Source organism: Priapulus caudatus, unplaced genomic scaffold (genome assembly GCF_000485595.1).
Source record: "Priapulus caudatus unplaced genomic scaffold, Priapulus_caudatus-5.0.1 Scaffold44, whole genome shotgun sequence".
Taxonomy (NCBI): Eukaryota; Metazoa; Priapulida; class Priapulimorpha; order Priapulimorphida; family Priapulidae; genus Priapulus; species Priapulus caudatus.
Window position 1 is genome coordinate 733368 of NW_014577105.1, and position 11021 is coordinate 744388.

General features: G+C 41.4%; 1 protein-coding gene across 4 annotated transcripts in view; it reads right to left on the reverse strand.

Moving 5' to 3' along the window:
* The window catches only part of LOC106820723 (coronin-2B-like), a 53040-nt gene that overhangs the window by 35915 nt on the left and 6104 nt on the right, over nucleotides 1-11021 (reverse strand). For all 4 annotated transcript variants that reach the window (XM_014825238.1, XM_014825236.1, XM_014825231.1 and 1 more), the window contains exon 2: nucleotides 6058-6149. The gene's annotated coding sequence lies outside the window, so the exon portion shown is untranslated. The remainder of the gene's footprint in view (nucleotides 1-6057; nucleotides 6150-11021) is intronic.

Consider the following 11021-nt stretch of genomic DNA (forward strand, 5'->3'; position numbering starts at 1 on the left):
GAGCTAATAATACCTTTTCCTTTATAGGTATATTATAGGTATTATTAGCTCTTGGTATTAGGCATGAAGGGGTGGAAAGTAGTGCATGAAGGGGTGGGGGATACCTAGTGCATGAGGTGGGGACACCTAATGTATTAAGGGGTGGGGACACCTAGTGCAAGACGGGGTGGGCGAAGCACCTAGTGTAATGCATAGGTTGTGGGGTGCATGAGGGGTGGGATACCTAGTGCATAAGCGGGCTGGGGGTGCCATGAGCGGGGTAGGGATACTAGTGCATGAGTGTGTGTGTGGGATACTAGTGCATAGATCGGTGGTGGGGACACCTAGTTGCATGAAGGGGGTGGGATACCTAGTGCGCATGAAGGGGTGGGGATATCCTAGTGCATGATGGGGGTGGGATTGCCTAGTGCAATTAGGGGGGGGTGGGGATTACCTAGTGCATGAGAGGGGGTGGTGATACTAGTTGCATGAGGCGGTGGGGGATACCTAGTGGGCATGGAGGGGGTGGGATACTAGTGGCATGAGGCGCGTGGCGAGGACAGCCTAGTGCCAATGAGGGGGTGGGGATACTATGGCCAATGAAGGGGTGAGGATAGCTAGTGCATGAGGAGGTGGGGTTACTTAGTGCATGAGAGGGGTGGGCGATACGATAGTGATGAGAGTGTGGGGATAATAGCCTACTACCTAGTGCATGAGGGGGTGGGGGATACCTAGTGCATGAGGGGGTGGGGATACCTAGTGCATGAGGAGGTGGGATATATTAGTGCATGAGGGGGTGGGGAATACCTATAGTGCATGAGGGGGTGGGGATACCTAGTGCATGAGGAGGTGGGGGATACCTAGTGCATAAGGGGTGGGGAGGATACTCTAGTGCATGAGGGAGGTGGGGGATACCTAGCAACGCTAGTGTATGAGGGGGTGGAGACACCAAATGCTAGTAGCATTAGGGGGTGGGGGACACCTAGTGTATACAGGGGGTGGGGATGCTATTAAGTGGGGTGGGGATACCTTAGTGCCATTTGAGGGTGGGGATACCTAGTGCATGAGGGGTGGGGATACCTAGCTGCATAGAGGGGTGGAGGGATACGCTAGTGCATAAGATCAGAGTCATTAGTAGTCCTCCTGTACTTTTCAAATCTGAAAGCCTGATTATCTATTGATAGACTCCTGATATTATGATAGTAAGTGCATAAATAATAGTATATACCTACAAATTTCTATAATCATGCATTCACATTTGTCATATAACAACAGTGAGTCTCGACATCTTTATTTTTGGCCGCTGGCATGACACCCCACGATTGTGCTGCCACCCTGATAAAGTTGCGCTTTTTCCCCAATTTATTTTACACGTTACAGACCGAGGACTGATCACAAAAGTGCAATTACAGTTATACCCAACTGCTATTTAACCAAACGATTTTTATTTTAGGACAAATTCGTCCATATTATAACTGAATCTAAGTTGTTTATAAGATATTACAATCCTTTTCCTCCCAAGTTAACAAATAAGAAACACCCTCAGTCTGTAGCCTGCAGCTGAAAAGTTGCAATGCGCAACTTGGAAAGTAGATGGGTTAGTAATAGTGGCGCCACCGTTAGTTTTAAAACGTTTTTAAAAGCTTCTAATCAATATTAAACAATGAAATTTTTATGTAGTGTAATTTAAACCTATTTTAAAGCCAGTATTTAGAAACTAATTTCCAACCAGACTCGTGTTTTTCCCACTTAAACGATACTTACCGTTACAGCTGGAGTAACAGCAACTGTCTCGAGTAATGCTAACATATGTCTTCGAACCATCGTGCTTGGCTATAATCTCCAAAACATGCACGATTCAAGTTTTGATTACTCGTTTTAATTGGGTGATACTCCATTAGGGTTGTTTGTAGTGAGCGTGCGTTGTGCAGTATATATCTGATGTGCAAGTATGTGCGTGTACGTGTGACTGCATAATTTTATATTTTCGTGAGTGTACTGTAGTATAATAGTGTATAGAATGTAATACATGTATAGCTGTTGGACAAAATATGTGATTATACTAGTCTGTGATATCGGGAGGCTATGTTTATTAGAAGCTATAATGTGAAAATGTCTATAAAAACTGCTATATGTCTCATATATATCAATAAAAAATATTTCAAATTGTATATTTTATTAGAAGATGTTGCTGGGATGGTTAAATACTGGTTTTTTTGTTTTTTATTGGCTGGCGCATCTTCCATAATTTCACCGCGTATCAGGGCTCGAATTAACCGACGGCACCGACGGCAATTGCCTTCGGTGCCCCTATCAATCGCCGTAATGCCCATGAAAATCCAACCTGACCGACGGCAGTCACCTGCTTTGCCCTTTTGTGTAATTGCCGTCGGTGCCCTTTAATCTACTGCACTAGTTTCGTTTTTAGTCGAGTCAACATAACACGTCCACGTGCGTGCTGTAGTTGCAATGATGAGTTTAAAACCGATAATCGCAGAATAATTTAGTTCCCTATCATCAACTTCTGATATATATCAAGAGCTAATAAGTTATTATTATTAGCTCATGTATATATTATCTACCTTATTATATACCTTGTACTTTATTACCTTATTACGTACCTTACTTACCTACGTCATTGTATTTATTAGCTCTTGTGTGTGTATATATATATATTACATTCAGATCAACCCATTGAATTTATACTGACGAAAAAAAACGTTTGATCGATAAATTATGTAACTTGTCAATGTTGCACGGTCATATTATCAGGAGTAAGATAATATAGGATCTATATTAGGACCTATATTATCTTACTCCTGATATTATGTGCGCAAGAAATGGGGAGGGGGGGGACATTTGTCTACCCACTCACTGATCTACGCCAGAGTTTCTATACTGCAAATAATACGCATTTTAATAGTGGCCTTAGGCGGTGAGCCACCTAGCTGCTAGTGTTTTGATTCGCGTGTGAATCGATATTGGCGGGGAACAAAATTATCTAAACTGAAACATAGCACGGGCAATAGTTTAAATAACATGCCACGCTATCGTAACCATAAATCTTCTTTCCATAAATCTTGGTTTTTACCAAGTTCCATTAGCTCATATCCTGTACTTTCCCATTTCCACGCACAAGAAACTTACCAGAACCAGCGTTGTGCATACATACGGACTGCTTGAACAAAATCAATAACGCATTTCGGGTGCTCGAGACGTTAAACTAAACCTAATGAATTACGTAACGGCGCGTAAATTTGATCACACCGAGACACATAGAGACAGTTTATTGATTAGACTCTTCTATCTTCCCGTTGCCGCCGCCAGCAAACACGCTGCTCTAGTACCCAGCAGGAAGCCGCGGCTGAGATGAGATGAGACGAGAGGATTTCGTTTACGGGACGACGAAACGCACAGCTTCTTTCTATCTTCGGGATTCCATCTCAGGCGGCTCGCGACATCCGTGCTGGAGACTGACACCACTCGCACAGTTCGGCAAACACCACCGTACAGTGGGAGACAGTCGCGTCAAATGTTCCCGTATGACGGGAATGGTCTCCAAGCGCCTTGTATTCTACCGCTTCGGGTTAACCTGTTAGTCTGGCGCCGCAGATCTACGCGGCATTCTGAAGGGATATTTATTACATGAATTGCGCTGACATCCCGCTACATGCACAGGCACTTGAAGCGTTTCATCTGTAAACACACGCCGCCGCCATTGCTGCTGCGCTGCACACTGACACATACATTACATCAAGAGGTATTATTAGCTCTTGATTACATTTATGTGTCAGTGTGCAGCGCAGCAGCAATGGCGGCGGCGTGTGTTTACAGATGAAAGGCTTCAAGTGCCTGTGGCTACATGGACGTCTGCTAACATTTGACAAACTCGCAAAGGAAATAGACGGAGCGTTACTACCTTCATGCGCTATTCGTGGGTAATCCACCGCCAACAATCCATGTCACATTCGTAGCAAGTACGCAGTAGTGATTCAAACGAATTCAACGAATTTTAAAATTGTTTCAGATTTCACGTAAAACAAATAGGAGAGTTTCTTTGATGAAGAGATGAGCCGATATACATCCGTGAATTAAAGTGGTATAACCCACCCCCAAATAAATTTGTGCGATGTGGTGAACTGGAAAACTATAGCGATGCGGCCCGCCTCGGTCTTCCTATAATGCCGGTGAAACTTAATTATACTATACCCAGCCTTGAATACATACATATTGATACTGCATTCAATATATACATTTCCATCAGGAGGATAATTTGTCATTATTAACTCCTGATTTCCATATATATTCACAACGAACCATAGGTGCACGCGACTACCTATATACTTACTGCAGGACCAGGATACTGTTGGCGACAGATTACTAATACACTCAGTGACTGTGCACACACAACTTGCTGCAATATAGCACGGGTGGCAACGGCGCACTTCCAATAGCAACGGCGCACTTGTGCGGCTACCGCGAGCGTGTGTGAATATAGAGACAGAGAACTTGGTGCCTTTTAAAATTGTCTCTGTGCCCTTCCATTTTAGAGAAAATTCAAGGCGATTTCTCACATGCCCTAAAAAAATTGCCTTGCCCTTCTCGTCGCTTAATTCGAGCCCTGCCGCGTATCCATACAGTGCTGTACGATTTGAGTTACATTTCTAGAAATCTAGATAAATATAAACATATGTGTTATCTATAATCTCTGTAATTCTTGAGTTTATTGAAGCGCGAGTGGTTTAATTAATTAGCAAATATCTACGTGCGGTATCGCACATAGGAATATACGCACAACTATGGGCGGTAAGAAAGTGTACAATTAAACTATCATATGGCGGGAACAATTTGAGTTACATTTCTAGAAATCTAGATACACATAGACACGTCTTAGCTATAATCTTTGTGAATTTTGAGTTTATTGAAGCACGATTAGTCTAATTAATTACTACGAACCATTGTACAGCGTATCCATACACCACTGTACTTGAGCGGCAGCAGTGTGGATCCATTTGGAAACAATATTGTTTCTAATTGCGAGTTGTCGCAACTCTCAATATAAAGGGACTCTAAGTTAGGGTTAGGATTATCAATCATTAATCATTAAAATAATCATTAATCATTAATGATATCAAAGTTGGGAACACTCCTAATGGAGCGTTAGCCTTTTAATTACCGCCGCCATTTCTTGTGAATCTCGGAATATCTCACGATAGCGCGAGATATGGGCCAATTTAAAAATAAAAACGATGTAAACAACACAGAATCAGATGTCCTTTGTTTGAATTAGGTGCACAATGGGTACACTTGTTTTGAAGGTGCCATTTGCAAATTAATTGTTGCTATAATCAAATATGCCATGGTGTTACGGAGTGTTCAATTACAAATTTATATGCTATAACAGCATAAATTCTTATTGTTTTTCAAGTTGGTGTAATCAGTATTATATCTGCTGAGGTTAGACTATATTTCGCTGTATTTTTCTCAGATGTGCATTTTTGAGCAACGATTTCGAAATAATGGCTTCAACTGAAAATATGCACGGAACCAAGGCCCTTAAAACGAGTATTGCGAGAGTTTTGCTCAGAAAAACAGTGGATACCTAGTGCATGAGGAGGTGGGGGACACCTAGTGCATAAGGGGGTGGAGACCCCTAGTGCATTAGGGGGTGGAGACCCCTAGTGCATGAGGGGATGGCGACACATACTATGAGAGGGGGTTTGGACACCTGGTCATGAGTGGTGGTGTACCTGCCTGGTCACCAGGGATGTGAATACCCGGTCAAGAGGCATCAAGGGATACCTGGTCACCAGGTGACAGTAGATACATGGCATTTATATCAGGTAGCTAAAAATATTGTCACTTAAATGTAACATGTATAAATCCAATATATACAGTTGATAAGGTTTTGATAGCAAGCAAAGTTTACATACAAAATAAACTAAAAAGGTAAACTTAGTGCTACTACAAATGCAATTATTTTATTACTTGCTCACTGTTGTAATTTCGGTTATCAGTATTTTAATCAGGATATCCAATACGTGAAACAGACAGGAGAATTTGCTGAATAGTACTTACGTTACGTAGTCTATTTCACAAGCCAACGTCCTGCACAAGTTGCTATCTGACCATCGTCTATGTTAACTCAAAGGGGGCTTTATTACTTTATTCTGAAAGCAAAAAAAAACTGACAAACTTTAATTTACATACAACTGTGCTCTGTTGTGCTATCAATCTTTAATTGATTTCTCATTTGCAATAAACTAACTGATCTGTGAAAATCATCCAAACTGCAATTTTCTATTCGGGCTTACAATTTCCCCCTTATGCACTGGCATATATTTACTCACCCATTAAACCTGCGATTGGGTTACTGCAAACAGGAAATGTTTTAGGGGTGGCTCATTACATTGAACAGAATTTGTTGTATTCATTTTCAGTATATTGCAAATGCATGTGACTGCATATTCTTACAACGACTAATAAATATGACCTTCAGTTAGACTCACGCACGCCAGTGTGGCAAACTTGTGGTTACTGGAAGCCCTACATAGCAACATTAAAAATTCTCTGACAAATAACTATGGTGCCTAACTAAACTAGACACACATTTTTAGGAGCGATACACAATGCGTAATGTGTAGTAGTCTAATAGACTACTACACATTACGCATTGTGTATCACTCCTAAAAATGGGTGTCTAATTTAGTTAGGCACCATAGTTATTTGTCAGAGAATTTTTAATTAAAGGGTCTAAAACCATAAACATAAAGTATATTAATTGCTGAGTAGATTACAGCATCAATTGAATTTGTCGTATATGGATACTATTTTACGTCAAATAAAACTATAAACTAAAATACTGGTATTTCAGCTGGTAAATCTTTCTATTCTTGGAGAACTGTCGGATCTCATCTAACAATGTATCTGTATTACGATATAGCACATCACAATAGCCCTGTATGTAACACATTAGATCCATATTTTAACAAAAGTTTGAATTGAAATATTACATAAAATACTCAGTCAGGCATGAGGCAAACATCTAAATTAAAATATAACATGTTGCATAATAGCCCTACAGTGGTGTAATGGTTAGTGTGCCCACTTTTCACAGCAAAGGCTGCGAATTCAAATCCTAGCCAAGATACTGAATATTTTAAGGTAAAAAAGTGGCTCTCAACATTTGGGACTCAAATCCTTCGTGGTCTGGATAACTATGTAAAATTGCAGCCCTATCCTCATTTTAATGAGAATGCAAGATTAAACTGAAGATATAATGAAAGCGTCAATGACGATTCTAGCTCACCTTGGGTGTGATAGAAGAGGGAGATGATATTTAAAATTTGGTAAGTGTTTCATTTATGACGAACCGAAATGTGATCAAATGTCCTTATTTCCTGTTTTATACTAATAGAAATGTTACTGTTTTGTTTCAGGGTTAGTTTTGATGCGAAAAGAAATGTTTCAGATCTGAAAGTCGCTTATGCATTTGAGCGGCAAACGCCCACACGTTGTGCGAATGAACCGCCAATAACCGGCAATACGCCGCGTGCGTATATACGTGCGTTCCTTCGTGCGTGCGCACGGCCATGTGTGCGTACATGCGTGTGTACGTTTATGTGTGCGTGGACGTTTATGTTTACGTTTATATTAAACTGCGAGCAGGCGAGTTCGAAGTTTTTCTGCAAAGTTTTTCTGCACAACGTACAGCAATGACGGCCTCCCCTCGACCGCAGGGTAGACGAAGGTGCCCGGCCGAGCGCGGGGTTGAAAGAGCGCTTGATAAAAACCTCGCACGTACGGAGCCAGGTAATATAGCTTCGCTCTTAATATAGACTTATAGTTTTTACGTGTGGTTTTACATACGTACACCGTGGTTTTACATACGTGTGGTTTTATATACGTACGCTATAGTTTTTATAGTTTATACTTTAGGCGTGCCGCGCATGTTCCTTGGAACTGGTAACACCTGTTCATGCATTTTTCATGTTTGCTTTTGCTCGTAATCCAATGAGAACAACAATCATAACTCCACTCTTTACATAAAGCAATGCTGGTCATTGACTTTAACATTTCTAGCTGCATATTCAACATACATTACACATGAACATTACATTTTTACTGAACATGGTTGCAGCTATTCGTGGTAGTGTTAACAACAGTGACATATATGTACGTTGCACACAGCACAACGGGGTGACGTTGCTTCGAATGGTAGCTGCGCAAACTTCAATTTCCCTGGCAACTCCTCTAATCCCACATTCTTGCGCACGTATCGGTTTGAGGTTTAACAGACGACTGAAATTGATAGCAACTTGTGCCTTCTGCTCTACACCACATTCCCACTGGCTGAAGACTTCGTTGTGTCCAACTGCGGAGTTATAGGTTATATAGCAATAACCAAAGCCAATAATATCAGAATAACAAAATAATAATTAAACTGATAATACGAATAATAATACAATAACGTAATGCACGTAATTATGCGTGACGTACGTGCGCGTACTGCACTAACAACTATCTCAGTCGCCTACGCGACTTCGTAACCGTAACCGATTTATACTTCGTTCTTTTTCATCATTTCACCAAAACTGGCAAAGCGCCCAGTGCCGGGTGCCGTTTTTGTGGCCATTGCTTACTTTGAAAATATGTGAGGTTTTTCGTAAGTTAGCTCAGACATTGGTGTGAACAGATGACATTGTGTTTTCTCGACGCTAACTACTCCGCTTCCAGATTTCGAGGTACAACAATACGGAGTACATGCCGATGGTAATCAAAAACACACGAAAATGTACTGTTTTCATCTACTTTTGTTCATTTCCCTTATATCAGCTTTGAAATTCAATTCAATGCACCTGCGCCAGTTTCATTGTATTGGCCCTAAAATTGTCGACTCTTCGCTGGCAGCTATGGATCCGTGCGCCGAGTAGCATTCGGCGCCACGGATCCCATAGCTGCAAGCAGTGCGTAGTCGCGCGCCGACGTTGCCGCGGTCGCGTGCGCCTTGCCCGCGGGAACTGCGCGAGGATTGCCCGGCGTATAGCCGCTGGCGATTAACACCTCCTTTCGGCACGCTTCTTAGGTATCCCGTTTTGTTCGTTTTTTGGCGTTTTTTATTGGCTGGCGCCATCTTCCATATTTCACCGCGTATCAGATGGCCTCGAATAAACCGACGCACTGTGTACGGCAGATTGCCGTCGGTGCCCCTTCATTCAATCGCCGTAATGCCATGAAATCAAACTGACCGACGCAGTCACGGCTTTGCCCTTTTGTGTAATTGCCGTCGGCCTGCCTTTAATATACTGCCACTAGTTTCGTTTTTTAGTCGGAGTCAACAATACACGTCACGTTGCGTTGCTGTAGTTGCACAATGATGAGTTAAAACGCATAATCGCCAGGAGGCGAAATAATAACAGCATCGCGATTAATTATCTCGCTCCGGATAGCGTTCATGTATAAAGCTAGTTTCTAGGAGCTTGTTTGTTATGTACGTCCAGTAGCAGAGCGGGGGTCACCAGCGGGTCGGTGTTACCTGTAAGCTTACATGGGGCATATTGTTTTGTACATTAAAAGCAAGACGATGTGAATGTACTAATTTGTTAGGAGTTTTCCTTTATTTCGTTACAAAAAGTGCCTTTGTGTCCCTCTCAATATTTGAGGAGTGGGGCTCTTGGTGCTTTTTAAAATTGTCTCTGTGCCCTTCCATTTAGAGAAAATTCATAGGCGTTGTTCCACATGCCCTAAAATCATTGTCCTTGCCCGCTTCTCTGTCGTGCCTTAATTCGAGCCGCTGGCCGCGTTCCCATACAGTGCTCGTACGATTTTGAGTTACATTTCTAGAACATCTAGACTAAATAGTAACATATGTGTCTATCTATAATCGTCTGTATTCTTGAGTTTATTGAAGCGTCGAAGTGGTTTAAAATTAATTAGCCAATATCTACGTGCGTATCGCACATAGGGAATTATTACGCAAACTATGGGCTTGGGCTTAAGAAGTGTACAACTTAAACTATCATATGGCGGGACAACTGGATGCAGTTATCAATGATTCTGAAATCTCAGATAACATAGACACGTCGTAGCTATAAATCTTTGTGAATTTTGATCGTCCTTTATATTGAGCACTGATTAGTCTAATTAAATACTACGCAACCATTGTACAAGCGTATTCCATACACCACTGTACTTGAGCTCTCGGCCAAGCAGTGTGATCCATTTGGAAACAATATTGTTTCTAATTGCCGAGTCTGTCGCTAACTCTCAATATAAAAGGGACTCTAAGCTATATGGGTTTAGGGATTATCAATGCATTAATCATTTAAATATAAATCACTTAATCATTAAGGATATCAAAGTTGGAACACTCCTAATGCGTACGCGTTAGCCTTTAATTACCGCCGGCCATTTCTTGTGAATCTCGGAATATCTCACGATTAGCGCGAGGATATGACGGCCAATTTTATATAAAGAAAACTGACGATGTAACGACATTCACACTATGGAATCAGATGTCCTTGTCTTGAATTAGGTTGCACAATGCGGTACACTTGATTTTGACGGTGCCATTGCAAATTAATTGTGGCTATAATCCGAAATATGCCATGGTGTTACGGAGTGCTTCAATACAAATTTATATGCTATAACAGCATAAATTCTTATGGTTTTCCAAGTTGGCTGTAATCACGTATTATATCTGTCTGAGGTTACGACTATATTTCGCCTGTATTTTCTCAGATGTGCAGTTTGGAGCACACCGTTTCGAAAATAATGCTTCAGACTGAAACATATGCACGGGAACCAAGGCCCTTTAAAACGCAGTATTGGCCGAGAGTTTTGCCCCTCAGACACTAAATATAGCTGAATATAGTCTCACCTGACAGCGAAAATATCCTGAATATACATCCCAAACAATTCAAAAACACCAAGATTTTATGCAGGTTATAGCAGAAGAAACATTTATTGACCACATCATAGCCAGCCAATAAATTTTTTCGTGTTCACGACTTTCAAAAATCCAAATGGCCCATCCAACAGCA